At 39.7% G+C, this 21,140-nt stretch overlaps 1 protein-coding gene and 1 pseudogene across 1 annotated transcript in view; one reads left to right on the plus strand and one right to left on the minus strand.

Annotated features, from left to right (window-relative positions):
• Nucleotides 1-21,140, minus strand: part of MSRB3 (methionine sulfoxide reductase B3) — a 203,598-nt gene that overhangs the window by 101,662 nt on the left and 80,796 nt on the right. The window lies entirely within an intron of this gene.
• On the plus strand, nucleotides 2,846-2,936 carry LOC130039027 (uncharacterized; annotated as a pseudogene).

Here is a 21,140-nt window from a genome sequence, read left to right on the forward strand (position 1 = left end):
TCTCCGAGAGGGGCGGAGGAATCGAACTCGGGTCGGTCATGTTGGCTGCGTGCAAGGCAAATGCCCTACCGCTGTGCTATTGTTCCAGCCAGAAACAGAAAATTAAAAAAGAAAAGGCAAGGCCTAAAGGCCTTCCTGTTGTTCGTCGATTTGCTCGAGCGGGCCCAGTAATGTCTCCATTGGAGACTTTGTTGTTACTGTGTTTGGCATATCGAATACATCACGGGGAGCTCTCAGTAGCTTGCCGGGCTCTCCGAGAGGGGTGGAGGAATCGAACTCGGGTCGGCCATGATGGATGCGTGCAAGGCAAACGCTCTACCGCTGTGCTATCACTCCAGCCCATATTGCCCACTATGATGCATATTTCTAAAATATGTATGTTTACTGCTTTTTTGTTTCCAAACAAAAATCAAATATTAATAACATGGAGATTGTAGAGCCAGGAGATTATATAATGGTTAGGGTACCTGCCTAGCATGTATCTGGCTAAGGTTCAATTCCCAGCACTACAGGGTGCCCTGAGCATCACTAGGCACATCCCTGAGGTCCCCAAGAGTGCTGGGGTAACCTGGGCATCCCTAGCACCTCAGGGTCAAGACATCATCAAACTGTTGGGTTCTTTTATTGATCTACCAGCCCTGCTGGTCAAACAGTACTGATGAGGCCTCTGACTTTCTAAACCACTTAGGAGACCTCCCACAGAAGAAAAGGGGAAAAAACACAAAGAGATCATGAAGAGGGGGCTGGAGCAATAGCGCAGCAGGTAGGGCATTTGCCTTGTACGTGGCCCACACGGGTTTGATTCCCAGCATCGCATATGGTCTCCCGAGCACCACCAGGAATGATTCCTGAGTGCAATGCAGAGCCAGGAATAACCCCTGTGCATCGCTGGGTGTGACACAAAAATTTAAAAATGATGAGATCATAGAGAATACATCTGATTTCTAGTCTTAACTCTGTTCATTATTTCTACAAAGTTCTTTTTAAAAGTCATTTAGATTTTTAAAAGTTGGTTTTGCCTTAATTTGTAAAGTAAGGATAATAATATCTTCTATTCCTTGTAGCTCCTTTGAGAACAAAATGAGCAATGGTCAAAGAACAATAAAACATTACAGGTGTGAATTTTGCTTAAGGATATTAAGAACATACAATCCAATAATTAAATTGAGGATAGGAATTAATTTTATGAAAAACTTCAATTTATCCATTATTTTGAATTTAGAAAATAGTCTAAATGAAATGTCAATGCGAATTATGGGTTAGAAAGTCATTAACTTTTTCCCACTTATCAATTTTACAAGTGTGCTGAGGCCTGGATAGGTACTGGTCTAGGTACTGGCATAAGACAGTTTCTGGATCTCATGGTGTTCTTACTCTGTTAAAGAGAGACAACTAGTAAACAATAAAATAAAACTATATTACTTGAGAAATAGACTGACATAGGACACCTTTTATGAACAAAATCTAGAGGGACAAAGAAATAAAATGTTTCTTGAGCATGGGCAGGGGGCATAGAGATAATACATATGGTAAGGTACTTGTCTTACATATGACTGACCTGTTTTACCCCCAGCACAAGATGGTTCCCCAAGCATTTCCAAGTACCAGAGTCACTCAGGTAATTTCCAGTATCACAGGACTCAAGTAGCGCAGCATCCTCAAGCACTCATATTGAACCACTAACTCAGTTGGCTGAGAATTGGTGGCAAAGGCTTCAGGCTTCCTGAACACCACTTGTAAGATATGCCCCCTTCCCCCCTACCCCATACACCATAAAATGAGTTCCTAGGATGGGAGGATGATTTTAAATAATGTGACCAGGGATTTGCTTTAGGAGGAGATGGCACTGCAGTGAATACCAAAGATAAGAGGGAGCCCAGATATAATATGGATGCAAAAATGAAATCTTTGGTAGAGAAATCAAAGGTAAGGACAAAAGAAAAAAAAACCAAGTTTGGCATGAATAATAAAAGGATATCAAGAAAGAGAGGGAGAAAGGGAGAAGAGAAGAAAAATAATGAGCCAATGTAGGCCAAAGTATATAGTAACAGGAGAATGAAAAGAATGATAAGAGAGAAAGCCAGAGAGGTAGAGAGGACCCCAATTGTATCTTTAAAAGTCATTGTAAGGAGTTATAATTTTCACAATTTTTTTAGTCTTTAAAAACTTACAATATTTGAGTAAGTTTTCAATAGTTTTAAAGAACAATTCATAACCGAATTTAAATTACTTTAATCCCATCATATTATAAGTAAAATGATCTACTATGGGAAGAAAGGCCAAGGCAGAAAGCCCAATCTAGCACCTTGGTTTTTCCATACAGTTTTCTAATGAAAAATGCTAGGGCTCTAGAGAGAAATAGCTTATTTTTGGTATGAGGCAGAAAATAGACAAGATAACCTTGATTATCAAATGGTGCCAGAAACTAAGGTAGTTCTCAAACAATCAAACAAAGAAAACTTTACATCAATGAAGTATGTAAAGGAACAAAAAAATTGGCTGAAAAAGGCTCTAATAGCCAAAGTTAGAATAGTATGAACAACAAAATGAATAATTTTAGTATAGATTATAGTAAAGTAAGTAAGTAAGTAAGTAAAGGCCCTCCCATTGATCATCGATTTGCTCGAGCGGGCCCAGTAACGTCTCCATTGGAGACTTTGTTGTTACTGTGTCTGGCATATCGAATACGTCATGGGGAGCTTGCCAGGCTCTGCCGTGTGGGCGAGATACTCTCAGTAGCTTGCCGGGCTCTCCGAGAGGGGCGGAGGAATCGAACTTGGGTCGGCCATGTTGGCTGCGTGCAAGGCAAACGCCCTACCGCTGTGCTATCACTCCAGCCCTGCTATCGTCAGGTAGGATAATCCTTACCTGTTCCTCTTTTCAGAGGGCAGTATAGATTATAACCCCAATATATACATACATAAATCCAAATTGATACAAGTGAATGGTTAATAAAATAAATCCATGTGAGAAAAGACACAAAATCGCCCTGGCAGAAAAAAAATTTTAATAATTCGTGTAGTCAACCTTCAAAAATGTGGAACATTACCTCCTACTCCTTAATTGTTGAACATGCTTTGGAGATTTCTTTCCAAAAAGTACATTATGGAAAGAAAGAGAGGGGAAAGATGAACTTACAGTGAGCAAAACTAAGAATCACCACCTAATAATAAGTACTAGCCTGATGTTTTGAGGTTAATATCACACCATATCTATGTATATTGATAATGTCAATGTATATTGATAGTATATAACCTTGACTTAGTGTGATAAAGATGGTACTTCAGCCCTGTGATCTTCCTCATCCAAATCCATAATCTCAGACTTATCACAAGAGAGAGTAATAGCAGCCCAGGTCCCACCATTTAAGCTCATCTTGTTCCAGAGACATTCATAAATAAATCCTCAACTAGCTGCAAACATTTCTCAGACACTGTTCCCAGCTGAGACCTCCAGGGTATTCTGGGGGGCAGGGCAAGGGGGTGAGCGATCTCCCACCCTAACAAAACCCTGGCAGCCAATTCCCACACCCCCAAACTACCATCATGCCGCCAGCCTCAAGCCCAGTTAAATATTCTGGATTCTCTGGAGCAACATCTCCAAACTTTACAACACCGACATCCCAGTAGTACCAGATTGGATGAGATGTAATGTAGAAGCCAACCAATCTTGACTAACAAAAACTTTAATACCGAATGCTCAACTTTCAACAACAGCTTAGCAAACTCTCAGACAAGGACTTAATGTTCCCATGATGATAGCCAACATTTTCACAATTTTTTTCTACATTTTTGAATCATTTTTTAATCATTCCATTAGCCATATAGGGGTAACAAACAACATAAAAATAAGTTGTTATGGGCCTGCACAGAGAGCATGCTTGAGATATGATAGGGAAAATGAAGAAATGGTGGAAGGAAGGTGACAGTGGTGGTGGGATTGGTGTTGGAATACTGAATGCATGTAATGAATCATCATTAACAATTTCGTAAAGCATAGTTTGAATAAGTGGGAGGGAAATTACGTTGGTGGGATTAAAACTAAGCAAATATTTATAACTTTTAAAAAGAAGAAAAAATAGTAATAGCTTTCCTAGACTGATTCAAATAGAGGCATATTCTATGAAAACTTGACCAATACTCTTCTACACTATAAAGATCATCAAAACTAAGTCGAGAGAAACCCTAGGAGAAAAGATAACTGCATACATTCAGGGAACTTGGTACATACTAAGAAAGACAGTTCAGTACTTTCATTTCATGTATTAGAAGAAAAGAGGAAACAATAGGATATGGTGTTTTTGTATCTTTTTGCCATCATGGTTGTTACTGATTTGTCTGTTTGTTCCTTACTTTTGCACCATAAGGGTATTCAAAGCCTTCTTGATCAAATTTAGTAATAAGAATTACTATGAAATCACTGGCTCTGTAGGTCCTGATCAATGATTCTGGATGTTGTATGTGTACGTGAATTACATCAAGGTTGCAAAAAGGCTAGATTAAAGAATATCTCGTCTATGCATCTAAATGCTCCAGATAATCCTAAGAATCACTGATGGAGGTCGTGGAGCCGCCCTTCTCTGCAGGTTCCTCGGTGAGCGTGTCCCTGCCCCGCACGCGCCCCGCACATCCCTTCCCCACCCTACACCCCCACCACTGGGCCTAGGAGGAGACTTTGGGGAACACCTACCGGAGTTCCATTGTAGCTCCGGCCCACCTCATAGCTGTGTAGGTTCATTGGTGAGCACATCAATGGGACTGCCTGGGGGCGTGGCCTCCACAGTAGGGAGCCTGGCATTCTCAAAGGTGGGCGTGGCCTTCTGTGTGTGGGGGAAGGCGGTGCCGATTACCTGACCAGTTATATTTCCCACTCCCAGCACTCTCCACTCATATCCCAACCTTTATCACCTAATTCTGTGGAAAAAGTCCTGGCCACCTCAAACACAATATGACAATAATCCATCGGCCAACTCCAATTCCAACAAAAGACCACTATGCAAGAAGCTGTTCAAGCCCAATATAAAAGAGCACCTCCTCCAATGCTTCACTAGATGCCTGTCATAAGCCACAGAATGATGTCTGAGAGGAAGGACAGATTCTAGAAGGGGAGAAGGGTGACCACCATCGACCAACCTTATTCAGAATCCTTTCCCAGAATAAGAGAGAACAGTGCTAGTGAACTTGAAGGTTTTACCTCTATACAACCACAACAGCATGAGGAAACAGAGCAAATCTCTACTACAAGGAGACTTATTTTATTTAACATAACACCCTGCTCCCATCCTTGTTGCAGCAAAAGGCCAGTTTTCATGTATTCTATATCCAGTCACCAATTGCTCGGCATGTGGTTGTTTCTAGTTCTTAGTTACTGTACTACAATGAACATAAGTGTGCATATGTTTTTTAATTTGTATTTTTGTGTGCTTTGGATCAATATCTAGCAGTTGATTATGTAAATGGTGTATCTAATTCAAATATGGGGTGGGGGTTAATATTCAGTGGTGTTTGGTAGCTAATAGAACCACACCAATCTGTTTTGAGGCAGCATAAGTGTGAAGTACTGGGGAACAAACTCACATGTGAATCAAACTCATACAAATTCATATGTTCTTTACCACTTAACCATATCACTGGCCCCTATTTTTAATTTTTGAAATTTCTGCATACTCTTATCTAGTATTTGGACCAATTTACATTCCTCCACCAGTACCTGTGTTACTTCTGGCCCATTGTGGTGTGGTATGTGGGGGGAGGGGGGGGGAGCGGGACAAGGACAGAGGGGATGTGGGTGAAGCTACACTCAGCAGTGCCCAAGATCTACTCCTAGCTTTTGACTCAAGGATCACTCCTGGTGGTGCTTGGAGGACTATATGTTATGCCTAGGATTGAACCATGGTCAGCCACGTGCAAGTCAAGTGCCTTAACTTCTGTATTATCTCTTCAGTTTTCTTGCATTCTTGTTATAGGCCTTTCACATTGGTGGGAGGTGATATTTCATGGTTGTTTTATTTATAATTCCTCAATATTCAGTGATAGTGGGCTTTTATCATATAACTGCCCACCGTCTATATATCTTCTGAAGTTATTTTTGTTGAAAATACTGAGCTAAACATAAAATTAGTAAAAGCTCTATGATAAAAGGCACAGTTACAGGTTAAAAAATATATACATATATAGAGATATATGCCACTTTCTGGTGAACTTACTAAAATGATTGTTTCCTTTTACAGCTTCTGTTGCTGCTACATGGTATCAAATGATAATACTCAGATTCAATAAAAAATAATATAATTAAAAAGATGACTCTCATGTGGATAGTGAATTTACATCCCACTAAACCCCCAAACAAAAATAATATCAAAGACAACAATTTAATGTCAAGAAGACTATCTGTAAATCAGAAAAGGAAAGGAAATCCACTGGAAGAAGTGAACTATCATTAAGTCAGGATCAAGAACATTTATGGAGTGCTCACTATGTGCAAAGCACTCTATTTGAAAAAGAAGTGTTGTTTAAAGTAGCTATAATTCAGTCCATAAAGTCCTTTATAGTTTAAGATCAACAATTTGAACCTCCACCAGGAGCAAATGGGTAGCTGGTTCATACTGAGGGATCCAGGTGTAATTTGGTCAGTGCTGCTTGGTTTCTTAAATTGAATGGGCCTTTGCAGTCTGCATAAATTCCATCTTCTGGGTGGTCCTCCAGAGCAATCTCAAGAAGGGTGTACCACAGAGGCACTGGCGTTAATTTATGCTTATGTAGACTATGAGTCATGCAACTGCCATTAACACTATATATTTAAGTGAGTACATAGAAGTAGAATGTGAGAATCTCCAGCCCCATAAAGCTGACTTTCCCTAGTGCAAAAATATTGCAACTAAAATGACCACTGAAAAACAAATCAAATTGCAAATGAGTAAAAGCATAGTCTGTTCCAAGTACAATGCAAGACAATAAAAATAAAATAGAAATAGAAGGGATTATGAGTAGCAACAGCTAACCCATGATTATGTAATATAAGAGTGCTGAAGAATATGCAGTGATTTGGTTTGACTCTAATTTCCTTTTTCTATTCACTGGCAATGGTACAATGTAGTGAACATTCAAATAGTGGACACAGTAACACTAATAAGGGATGTCAGGTGTGGAAATCCTATTCTGTGACAAGCACTCTTGAAGGAAAGAAATGAACTAATCCCAAACATCAATATTAAAAACTTCAATAATCTCAAACTTCAATATCAAAAACTCATTTTATAAATGAGCAGTTAATCTAAAAAATTCTTTTTATCTATGTCCTGAAAGAAAAAGTTAATATTTTTACTAAAATTTATTATATAGGTTCCTTTAGCCTTTTTCTCTCATTCCAAATACATCCCACTTTACGTAAATAACAAAAATAAAAAATAACAATTTCCGTTGAGTTTGCCTCTCCTTCAGTTGTAAGTAGTTGTCCTACCCTGATTGTTACTTAACTATGACTATGTTTTGTAGAATTTTTTCAAATGCAAAATCCTTACCACATTATCTTCATTTCAGTTGATAGTTTGAAAACATGAGATTTTTATCCTAAAATCTTACCAGCCTTACTTTTACTATTACTTCTGAAACTTTTCTCTAACGCTGTTAAACCCAGTCACTGGATTTTATTCCTTTGAATGTCTGTCACATTTAATAACCTAGTTTCTCCCTTCCATGAGATCTATGCATCTGACTTTGGCCTTCATACTAAAATGAGCTTCCTTCTTTGTCTAGTATTTTCCAATGTGTATTATCAATAACATTAGCCTCAAACTGCATTCCTCAATTAAGGAAAGGTTCTGTGGCAAGCATTTCTTGAAAATGCTCTACTCTGTATTACTTCTTTCTAGAGCCCTAAAACATACATTAGGTTATTGTGCTCTGCTTGATTTTTATGATAGAGCAATAATTTTACTTATTTTACCTAATTTTTTTCCAGTAAATGAGTTTTTGCTTAACTATTTCATGGAACAACTTTTTTTTTTCATGAAATACATGTTAAGAAGCTAAGGGGCTAGTATTCTGTCAAGACTAAAATTTAGCACAACATATCAACCAGAAAATAATTGGTTGATATCCCTGAAACTGTAGGTTACAATCCAAAATCTATCAAGCTTCCAAAACTAAATTCATCGGGGCTGGAGCAACTGTACTGCAGGTAGGGCACTTGCCTTGCACGCAGCCAACCTGGGTTTAATTCCTGGCCCAAATGGTCCCCTGAGCACCACCAGGAGTGATCCCTGAGTGCAGATATAGGAGTAATGTGTGAGCATGGCACAGTGTGGCCTCCACAAAAAATAAACAAAAATAAATAAATAAATAAACAAACGAAACTCAATTTATCACCTTTCACCTTTCCTACCATTTCAGCTTTAAAACATCAAACTCATCTTTAGTAACAGCTTTTACCAATTGTATTTTCAGAAATACTCAGTAGACCATTCCAGCTCTCACTGCCTATTGTTCGTCATTTTTGTTCCTCCTTTACAGAGCTATTAACATCATCCTAAAGCAATGTTCCTCTACTGGAGGGTTCCAGACATTCCAAGGGCCTGCAGGCAAAAATAGCAAAAATGGGGAGAAGGGGGCCACAGAACAAGACTAGGGGACCAACCAATAAGGCAGGGAGCCACAGGAAGAAAACAAGGTCAGAAAGGGACCATGGTCACACAGTGGCTGAAAAACATGCCCTGAAGTTTATTTTCCTTAAGTTTCATTGAGATTAGGGGTAACCAAGCGTAAGAGTTAAAAGGGGAGGAGACTGCTCTAAAGTAAACATATCTAGGAATCACCACAATCTTAGTAAGTCAGAACTGTGGTATGGGGAGAAAAGCTTGGAATGTGTCATCTCATTGGGGAACTAGGCTTGCAAATGGGTCAAGTAGACCATGAAAGCCCTATGATCTTTCTACTCATGAGCTAAACATTTTCCATTCTCTTCCATCATCTCTTCAAATCACATGGTCTTGAAGTCTCCTCAGTTGTTCTTCTCTGAATGTAGCTTTTGTCAATAAAACTTTTTTAAAAAAATTTTTATTAGTGAACCACTGTGAGGTACAGTTACAGACTTTCATGCTTGCGTTTCAGTCATATAGTGATGAAGTACCCATCCCTTCACCAGTGCCCATTTTCCACCTTTTTTAAATGGACACTTTACACAAAACCACAGAGTACTCCTGATATAGACTGTCCAATTTGTGAGAGAACAGATTATCAATTATTTATTGTCTCCTGGTTTTCTCTAGGTCTGCCTTATTATCGGACAAGTAATTTACTCTTTTCTCAACCCCCTGCATCAAATTTCAAATCACCGAATAACCTCCAGAATATGAGTCACCCAGGAAACAGAAAAAAAATGTCCCAGACTGTTGAATGTTGCTTGCCTAATTGACCTTCTGACCTCTGTTGTAAATAAGTGGCATAACTCTTATTAAAAACCCTAATGAGATAGGTGCCATGCATGCAATCCTTACTTTTACACACTGATGTTTCATGTACAAAGTTTTCCCCATTCATGAGTCATTTCAACATTATTTACTTAATCCTCTCAAAAGTTCTTGTGACACAGGTATTATCCTCATCTTACTAAGGAGGAAATTAAGGCTCATAGAGGTTAAGTAGCTAATTCAAAGTCACACACAGTAAGTGGGAAAGTCATGACTTTAACCTCACATGTCTTACACCTTAATCACAGCTTTCTCCACTTTAAAACCCAAGTATAGTCACTGCCATCATCAGAAAATTAGCGCCAATTAACACCACAGTGTTATAGTTACCAGATGGTAAATTACTCAGAAAAAAAAAAACAATAATAAGCCAGAATACTAGGAAGTAATATAACATAATATAGGAATTGTGGAGTGGGTACCTTTGGAGGTAGACTTCAATATTCTAACTCTATGTCTTTTCAGGGGTGGGGGGGGGTGCACACCCGGCAGCACTCAAGGCTTGCTCCTGACCCTGTGCTCAGGGATCACTCCTAGCGGCCTCGAGGGGCAAAATGCGTGCTGGGTCAGGTCAGGTGCATGCAAAGCACACACCCTACCCACTTTACTATCACTCCAGCTCCTAATTCCATCTCTTCTGGCTAACCTGGAGTAAAGTTACATACGCATTAAGAGTTTTGATTTTCTATTTAACTTCAAGAGAATGGTGGTTACTTTTCCTTAAAGTGCTTTGCATAAAATCTGGTACATGAAAACCCTCAGTCAATGGACTATTTTTTGACCCCAGTTCAAAAACTACCAAAGTTTTTATATTAAAAACTTATTTTATATTAAAATAAAACAGAGTAGACTTTTTATATTATTTTATATTTTATATTAAAATAAAACAGAATTCACTTCTGATGTTTTATATTAAAAACATCTTTATATTAAAGTCTAAGGGGAAGGCAAGTCTACTAGGAAACAAATATAAATATTCTAACATTAGAGTCTCATCCTTCACCAGTTATCTCAAACCTTTTGAGAATAGGAACCAGCTACACATGTGAAGACTGAAGGAAGACAGAAGATTGCAGAAATGAGAAAACTGAAAAGAAGCCTGCAGAATATCCAAGCTGAGTCGAAGACTCCAGTGGCCACCTTACATTAGTTAAATCACCATTCCCAGTTACATAGGGACAAAAAGAGAAAGGAAAAAGTGCTAGCGCTGCTGAGGGAAGCTGAGCCTCCAGGGTGAGCCATCTGTCCTCCTCAGGTCCCTGCCCTGCATCTCTTGGACCACCTTGGAAACCACTGCAAAAGGTCATCGATGCTTCGAACATTGGGGACAGCACACAATGTCGGCATGAAGGAGGGCAAGAGGCAATCTGCCCACTGAGCCAGATTGAAACCACTCCCCGCTGGGAGGGTCCAATGCCCATGAGCCCCCGGGCAGCTGCTTGGTGACAGGAAGCTGCTTCTGCAGGAGGCTGCCCTGAAAGGACAGAATGACAGGCAAACCTGTCACTGGGAAAGGCTGCTGTGCCCTTCTCAAGTTCAATCTCTCTCCTTTCCACTGAGTTCCTAAGCTTGCCTTCCCGGTGTGCTGGAATAGCTCGCTCCTTCTGTCCTGTGACAGAGCTCGACATTCCTTCCAACAGCACTCCCATCCTTTCCCAATCTTTCTGGGCAAAGTCGCCAAGTCCTTCCAACCCTGCCTCCAAAGACATGCATTGCAGGTTTCAAGTCAGCCTATTACAATGCTTAGCATCAACATATTAATGTGGGGGAAAAGGAAAGTCAGCTTCTCGTGACCTGCCCTTGGGTCCCCAACGGAAGACACAGACAAAGCAGACCAAGGACATCAGGAGACCTGCAATGCAGGGCATAGAAAGGGCTGTTTACCAGAATTTTAAAGTGGTTTTAGTGGTATATGTAATTATAAAATATGTAGGTAGTCCAACCTAGTATGCTTTTGCTTTTTGATTTCAGCTTTGGGGTTCTTGTTTAGAAAGGCTTACCTTGACCCAATGTTATATAAACTTCACACATATTTTCCCCTAGGCCTTGTAAAGTTTTATTGCTAATATCTTAAATATTTATTTAACATAGACTTTACCAGGGTATAAGGTACATGGTCTCAAGATATTGAAAGTATTTAAATTTACTTTCTTAATATATAGCTGGTTATTTCAGTGTTATTACTGTATTTCATTAATTCTAATAACCACTTTTTTTTAACTTGTTAGTATCTCTGAATCCTCTTTGTGACTATAATCAATAAATGATATCACAATTTATTTTCCAGAGTGGAGAAGTCTCTTAATTACCCGAATTAATAATGAGCCCTATGGGCTAGAGAAATAGTACAGCAGGTAGGGTGCTTGCCTTGCATGCTGCAAATCCAGGTTCAATCCCTGTCCCCCATTTGGTCCCCTGAGCATTGCCAGGAGAAATCCCTGAGCACCTCCAAATATGTCCCCCTCAAAAAAATTAATATTAATAAGCCCTCCACCATTAGCTTCTTAGATGTAATGAAACACAGTATTTCCTTTTATTCCTAGTTTACTAAGAATTTTTTTAATGTGCTCTGAGGGGACTAAGCAAAAGCTGAGAAGGAAGGGTGCTTACCCTACACACAGCCAGTTCAGATTCAACCCCCAGCACCCCATATGATGCCCTAAGCACTGTTAGGAGTGATCCCTGAGCAGATTCTGAAGTAAACCCCAAGACTGCTGGATGTGGACCAAAAACAAAACAAGAAAAAGTATGCTAAAGAATTTACTTAAAATTTACTTAAAATTTTTACAAAAATCTCTTCTGAACATACACACACGCGCACACACACACACACACACACACACACACACATATGATTATATCATTCCTAAGACATCAGAGTATTAAAGTATTCATATGGGATACGCCATAGCCATGCCACCAGACCCTGTGCCAGGCTGTTTCATTGAGGGCAACCCGGAGGGTATGGGTGAGCCCCGCCCCCAGCCCCACTGGAGTCAGCCCAGGCAGCCGAAAACTTCCAGAAAGCAACTACTGCCATGCTCACTGCCACTTTCTACACTCTCGAATGAGCCCCACCCAGGAGTGAACCTATTCCTGAACACCTCATACCTCACACCACTCATATTCCAAGAGTAGCACAGCCACATTTGATGGGGTTTAAAGTAGAAGACAAACAATCTTAGGGGGAAATACATTTATAAAGATACACATATAAGCACACAATGCTCAACCTTTAACATGTTAGTGATCTCTTATAGAAGGGCTTAATGGCTCCTGGGTGAAATACAACAGTCTTCACAGTCTTTCCCCTAAGAAACCTATTTTGTCTCATTTTCAGCGAATTATTCACAACAAGTAATACAAAATACATTATCTTGGTTCTGCCTGGAGGGCAGGGTTTGGAGTTTGGGATGGAAATTTGATGGCGGGAAGGTGTAATGGTCATGGGACAGGTGTTTGAATATTAAATGTAATCAAATATTGTGAACAACTTTGTAAAAATAAAATTAAAAAATTTTAAAATATTCATATGTTCCCAAAATAAACCCCATCTTTTCATAGCCTATTATTTATCCAACACATTGCCATATTCTTTTAATACTTTACTTCAGATCCTTACATTTGCTTTCATAAATCATATTGTCCTAGAGTTTTTCTACATAATACATTGGTGAGATTGATCTTTGTTAAAAGTTGTGGAATAAAGCTAAGAAGTTTTTGTCTATCTTCCATGACTAACACAGATTATTATAACTCAGGAAAAATATTTTTTTATTTTTATTGTAAGCACTGTAGCACTGTCCTCCCGTTGTTCATACATTTGCTCAAGCAGGCACCAGTAATGTCTCCACTGTGAGAATTGTTGTTACTGTTTTTGGCATATCAAATACACCACGGGGAGCTTGCCAGGCTCTGCCATGCGGGCGGGATATTCTCAGTAGCTTGCCAGGCTCTCTGAGATGGATGGAGGAATCAAACCCGGGTCAGCCATGTGCAAGGCAAACACTCTACCCGCTATGCTATCGCTTTCTTGTAAGAGTCCTGTAAATTGGTTTGTGCTGTTTTTAAGTATTTTGGGTTTCTGGACATTAACTCTTCATGAATTCAATTTGGTAGTTTATTACATGTTTAGAAAAATGATACTGAGGTATTTTTACTTATTATAATAAGATTATACATAGTATTCTTACTAAAATCATTTTTAACATCTTTATTATCACTTTCTCATTTTAAATGTGTTGAACCTATGCTCTTTTCTTCTTTTCTTTCTTGATTATACTTGACAGAAATGGTGAACTAAAATGGTCTTTCAAAGATAGATTTCTTGAATTTATTTAAAATTCTACGTTTTTATCTTTTAAGATAATTTATCTGAATGCTTTTAAGATTTTCTCCTAGTCTTTGATTTTCATCAGTGTTGCTGTGATGTGCCTACATGTGGTTTTTCTTTGTATTTATCCTGTTTCCGATTTATAGCACTTTTTGAATCTGCTGCTTGATATTTTTTCTCAGTTTGGGAAAGTCTTAGCTATTATCACTTCAAATATTGCTTTTTTCTCATTAACATTCTCTTTCCTTTCTGTGACTGTAACATATTATACTTGAAACTGCATCTTTATGTTATAGTTTCTGTATTTTTTCTTTTTTCTTAAGCTATTTTGGCTTCGATGTGAAGTTCTTCAGCTGATCTTCTCGATCCTATCTTGGCATTAAAATCACCCACAATGATCTTGTAGAAGGTGTGGTCTTCTTTATAGAACTTCTCCAGCTCCATGTAGAACTTCTCGATTTCTCTTTCATCATAATGAGATGTTGGTGCGTAGACAACGAAGATAGAAACTGCAGGCAGTGAGCCACATCTACTCAAATGTAAACGTCCGATTCGGGTTGTTAGGCATTCGAATGAATCAATGCTCTTGGCCAAGTTTGTGTTGACAAGGACACCGACGCCTCCGACACCTCTTTTATCGCATCTTCCGAGGAACAATTCTTCTCCAGTGTCAAAAACGGCATGGTGAGATTCGTGCCTTCTTGTCTCGGTCAGACCAATGATGTCGTACTTGATCATTCGCGCTTGTACCATCAGGTCCTCGATGGATGCATCTGATGCTAGCGTACGTGCATTGAAAGTACAGATGATCATTTTTGTCTTCCTTCATTGTGGCAGCCTAGTTCGGCCTTGAGATTTTGTCGGCCTCTCCTTTCTCATCCTTTTCAGTGCTGCCAATTCGGTGAAGCCTTCAGGAGCAGGTGAATGAGACCAGTTGTAGATACTGGTTTTGGCATATCGAATACACCACGGATAGCTTGCCAGGCTCTTCCATGCGGGCGGAATACTCTCGGTAGCTTGGAAGTCTTTCCGAGAGGGATAGAGGCTTTTGAGGCGACCTCTAATCACCCTTGTAGGTGAAGAGAGAGACCCATGGCCTAGAATGGAACGAACAGGGTGAGAGACTGTCTGAGTTCATCATGTCGACCAAGACCATCCATGGTAACTTACAGTTCCAGAAGGCAGAATCTAAACGTTGGACATGGGAGTCTCCCGGTGGATGATTCCACAACGAAATAGACCACATCATATTCAATCGACGGTTTTGCCTGACCGATGTCACTGTTGTCCCAAAATTTCGAACAGGATCGGACCACCATCTCCTTCGTGCAAAATTCTACTTCACAGAGCGGGGAGAAAGGGCTGCAAAGTTCAAAAAGAGAACTCCCAGAACAACCAACAACTGGGAACTCTTTGGCACTATTGCGGCAACATGGGAAGATGCCATTGTTGACAACATTGAAGAGGAATACGATCAACTGGTTCAGCACCTCCATGAATGTGCGAGGAACACCAAGAGAGAGATAGCCACAAAAAACACCTGTCTTCAAAAACTCTTGAGCTAATTCGCCAGCGTGGTTTGGCACATGCTTCAGGCAACCGCAAGCTAACGTCCGAGCTCACAAAGCAGTGCAGAGATGCGATCAAGGAAGACCTCAAAGAGAGAAGAGCAGAAGTACTGGTAGATGCAGCAGAAGCCGGGAAAAGTATTCGTTACGCCTGCCTGTCCTTCGCCAACTACAAGACCAAGATGACTGCCCTCCGACGTCCTGATGGATCCATCACATCCTCCAGAACGGCAATGGAGAAGATTATCCATGACTTCTACTCAAATCTCTTCGATAGCCATGTCCACTTGCCGACATGCCAAATTCCACAGGATGGATATGTCGTTCCCAACATTCTCCCTTCCGAAATCCGACACGCCATTTCGTCTGTAAAGAAACAAACAGCACCCGGCCCAGACAAGGTCAGACCTGAACACCTGAAGAACCTGCCGTCAGTACTCATCAATACACTGGCTCGGCTCTTCACTTGCTACCTGTCTGAATGCAAGGTTCCGTCCCAATGGAAAACCGGCAGGACCGTACTACTGCTCAAGAAGGGAGACATCCATGATATTGGCAATTATCGCCCGATCTGCCTATTGTCTGTCATCTACAAGTTGTTCACTCGAGTCATCCTAAATAGGATTGGCAGAACACTAGATGAAGGACAACCATGTGAGCAAGCCGGGTTCCGCAAAGGATTCAGCACCATCAACCATATCCACATGATAACCAAGCTCATTGAGGTTTCTCGGGAGTTCAAGATGCCGCTCTGTTTAACGTTCATTGATTTAAAGAAGGCCTTTGATTCTGTTGAGACGGAAGCGGTCATTGAAGCCCTAGCCAATCAGGGCATTCAAGCCCAATACATCAAGATCCTCCGTGAGCTGTATTGCGGATTCACTACCAGGATCTCACCATTCTACAAAGAAGTGATCGTTGATGTCAAGAGAGGGGTGCGGCAGGGTGATGCCATTTCACCGAAACTCTTCAGTGCCACCCTCGAGAACATCATGCGACGACTGGAATGGGAAGGAATGGGAGTGAAGATTGATGGTCGGCAACTACACCACCTCCGCTTTGCTGATGACATTGTTTAATAACACTAAACATCAGCCAAGCGGCACAATTGCTGGCTGACTTTGACCGTGAGTGTGGAAAGGTAGGACTACAGCTGAATCTTACGATCCCAGAGCGAACAGATGCCATTGGTCTACACTAGCACGCGACAGGGACAAATGGAGACATTACTGGCGCCCGCTCGAGCAAATCGATGACTAACAGGAAGTTAAGTGATTAAGTGATTTTGGCTTCAATCTAGATTTTCTACTAATTTGTTATTATGCTCATCAATTCTGCCTTGTTCTAAGTCCAATATGCTGTTAAATTCATCTCCGTGCTTTTATTTTGGCATTATAGTTTTTTAGCTCTTGAACTATTTTATATTTTACATTAGAGCCTACTACTCTGATGAAATGTTCCATTTTATCTATTTCCTTGACTATAGTTATTTTAATATTTCATATCTTGAAACATAGAGACATGAGACCATCCATAAATTTATTTCTTTTGTCAATTTATTTTGTTGTGCCTGGTAAATTCACTAATGCAAGATATTGTGTGTTTTCTGAAAAAATGGACTCTAGATAATATAATCTTCTACAAAGTAGCACTGTAGCACTGTCCTCCGGTTGTTCATTGATTTGCTTGAGTGGGCACCAGTAACGTCTCACAACAAATTGTGAGCCTTGTTGTTACTGTTTTTGGCATATCGAATACGTCACAGGTACCTTGCCAGCCAGGCTTTGCCGTGCGGGAAGAATACTCTCAGTAGCTTGCCGGGCTCTCCAAGAGGGATGGAGGAATCGAACCCGGATTTGCCGTGTGCAAGGCAAATGCCTTACCTGCTATCCTATCACTCCAGCAAAAACAAATTTTAAAAAATCAAAAATGGAGAGAGGCAGTGAATAGACACCTCCCCAAAGAAGCCATATTTATGGGCAAAATGCACATTAAAATTTTTTTATTTCACTTACTTTTAGATAAACCCAAATCAAAATAAGAATGAGATCTCACCAAGTGACAATGACATATATCAAAAAGATTAGAAACAAACAGTGCCAGCAAGGGATGTGCTGAAATAGGAACCCTCATTTAATGTTGGTGTAAATGCTGTCTGGTTAAGTCTTTGTAGAAAAGTGTATCTTCAAAACTTAGAACAGTTTCTATATGATCCAGTGATCCCAATTCATGAGATCTATCCCAAGAACTCATGAACTACTTTAAAGTGCTGTATGCATACCAATGTTCATTGCAACACTTAAGCTACAGTAGCCTTGATAGGAAAACAACCCAATTGCCCAATGACAGATGAATGGATAAAGAAGTTGTGGAATATATACATAATGAAATACTACCCATCTATTAAAAAAAAAGAAGAAGAAACCTTGCAATTCACTGCAACTTGGATGGAAAATAAAGCAGCATCTCAAAGGAAAGAGATAAAGAAGAACAAATACTAGATTATATCACTCATCTGTGATTTATAAAGAAACAAAACAATTGGCTAGATAATGTCACTGTCACTGTCCTCCCTTTGTTCATCGATTTGCTCGAGAGGGCCCAGTAACGTCTCCATTTTGAGGCTTGTTGTTACTGTTTTTGGCATATTGAATACGTCGCGGGTAGCATGCCAGCCTTTGCCGTGCCAGCAAGAGTAGGTGCAGGCAAGATACTCTCGGTAGCTTGCTGGGCTCTCTGATGGGGCGGAGGAATCGAACCTGGCTCGGCCAGGCTTGCTGCGTGCAAGGCAAACACCCTACTGCTGTGCTATTGCTCCAGCCCAGCTATACAGTAACAAATGAGAATAAACTCTTAATCTTCGATTACATTAATGAGATTTCCAAAGAGTTGTGGATGGAGAGGCAAAAGGAAGAGATGAGCTAGAGAAAGCAGAAAGACAGAGAAGAGTCTACCGTACTTTCTTTTTGGTGAAGACGCAGTATCTTTGTTAATCAAAATCAGGCAAGTTAACATCATCATAATCATGTTACCTAAACTACAACTAAAATTTAATTAAAATATTTTAAAGTCAACAAACCTCTCTTTTGTATATCTTACTGTATTGTTGCTGTAGTTATAAAATTTTGAGTTGACTGTGTCAGTCATTTTTATATTTAATAATTAAAATGTTTGACTTCTATTGTGTATCATTCATTATCATGTGTAACCAATAAATGATTCAATATCCTAAAAAAAACTCTGACTTCTAAACTACTTTTTAAATACAGCTATTGGAACCTGACACTATAATTTCTTGTTCTGATCCATGTTTTCCTCAAAATGGTCCAATCATAGATATCCTCCCTTAGTTGGGACAAGTATATCTTTGCAGGTTTAAGCAATGATGAAATTAGTGCCAGATGAGACTAAGTTTTGTGAGTGGTTACAAAACACTCTGAAGAATATGATAGATGAAATTAAGTATCTCTTTATACATCTGCCACCCTCATATAATTTGAATTTCAATTAATCAAGAATAACAGCAGTATTAACATATTCGAGTTGATACTTGGAGAGATAAGTATCTGGAATTCATGAAGCGCTATGCCCAACAATTAGAGGAGATGGAGGGCCACAAAAATCCTAAATTGTGACCTTTCTCTCAAGATGTTGATAAATTTGCTAGCAAGAGCTTATAGTAATTAATGTTTTTAAAACTCTTAGTTATTTATCTAAGTCATAATATTAGGGATACATAGAAACCAGAATTAATTTAATTCTGGGAAAAAAACTCTAGAAAGCTGAAAATATTTTGGATGAGATGACTCACTGGGTCAAACAAGATACTGTCACATATGCATCAGTATTTAAATCAATAGTGAATTACACCAACATAATTTTTTGAGAACACTAGATTTGCATGCTTTTTATATTCTACTGTGTATTTAAAGCTGAAATTTTCACAAACCATACTTTATACTGATATCCTTGTACCTTTTAAAGTATTTCTTTGCAGGGGCCGGAACAATAGTACAGCAGGTAGGGCATTTGCTTTGCACACAGCCAACCCAGGTTCAATCCCCCTTCCCCCCCCCCCCCCCAGCATCCCATATGGTCCCCCGAGCACTGAGAGGAGTAATTCCTGAGTGCAGAACCAGCAGGAATCTCTGAGCAGTGCTGGGTGTGATGCAAAAAAATCAAATAATAATAATAATAAATATATATAGTGAATGATTCGTTCTCTCATTTGAGTGAAACGTGATATTCCAAGCATAGCTCTTTCTATTCTTCTTTGGGAGACCTGAATGGTGTTCTCATCTTGTTTGCGTAGGGCCCGGGTCTCTGAGGCATATGTTAATGCAGGAAGAACAGTGGAATCAAAGAGATGTGCCCGGAGCTGGAGGTTCTTCGTCCTCTTAGCTATTTCTTCGACGTTCTTGAAGGCGTTCCAAGCCGCTCTCTTCCTCCTGCGCAGCTCGGGTGCCAGGTCATTTCTCATGTTGACCTCTCGACCTAGGTACACATAGCTGTTGCATTCGGAGATGGTCGTTCCATTGAGAGCGAATGGGGCGTCAGGAACAAGGCTGTTTCTCATAAACATTGTCTTCGTAAGATTCAGCTGTAGTCCTACCTTTCCACACTCACGGTCAAAGTCGGCCAGCATTTGTGGCAAATGAGAGAACGAATCCGGAGTTCTGACATCCGTCGACGATCAAGGATCAGGGACGCTGTCTCATATGCCAAGGTGTCGAAAATCAGATGGGCTGGTCACGTAATGAGATTTAAAGATGACCGTTGGACTAGAGCTGTTACTGATTGGATTCCACGGGAAGTCAAGAGACCGCGTGGCCGCCCACCTACCAGATGGTCAGACTTCTTTGTCAAGATCATGAACGATCGGTTTGAGGCCCTCCATGTTCCCGGAGCGAAGAGATGCCATTGGGCTACACTAGCACACGACAGGGACAAATGGAGACGTTACTGGCGCCTGCTCGAGCAAATCGACGACTAACGGGAAGTTAAGTGATTAAGTGATTAAGTGATATATAGTATTTCTGTGCAATTTAAGAAAAATTATGAAAATAAGAGATTAGACTATCTGCAATGGAAACAAACCCTGAGATGTAGTCAGAGAATTGTGATCCGAGCATGCCAAAGGGGCAGAGTTGGGTGCTAAGGGACTATGGAATAATGTGGAGGGACCTTGGCACTTTGGCAGTGGGCATGGTTTAGCAATACTGCAAATATTAAAATAATAATATTATTATTAAAATAATTATAATAATATATAAATATAATAATATATAAATATAAATATAATAATATATAAATATAATAATATAAATATAATAATTATAATAGTACCAATAGTAGTATTGGTACTACTGTATTTAAATAAATTCTAAATTATGAACTAAAAAGAGTAGCTATTATTCTCATCATTTTGCAGGTGAGAAAAATGAGGGGGGATGTTTCAGTAACTTGTTTCTGATTAAGCAGCAAGATCACACCAGAAATGCGATGCACTACAATTTCCTTACTGCTCTGTGGAGCTCCCGCACTTTTCATTGATAATGTTATGCAAAGAGTCACTTATCTTTGTGTAAGACATTTATTTGAGTGAAAATGTATGTGATTCACATCAAATTAGTGACCACATACTGAATAATTATGTATAAGAATTGTTGTATTGTCTCAGAATTACTTGCTAAAACTTGTACTTTTTTTTTCTTCATTTATTTACTAAATCACACCCAGCAGTTTTCAGGAGCTACTCAGAAGTCAGGGTGGG

The sequence above is a fragment of the Sorex fumeus genome, unplaced genomic scaffold (genome assembly GCF_029834395.1).
Source record: "Sorex fumeus unplaced genomic scaffold, SorFum_2.1 ptg000081l, whole genome shotgun sequence".
In the NCBI taxonomy this organism is placed as follows: Eukaryota; Metazoa; Chordata; class Mammalia; order Eulipotyphla; family Soricidae; genus Sorex; species Sorex fumeus.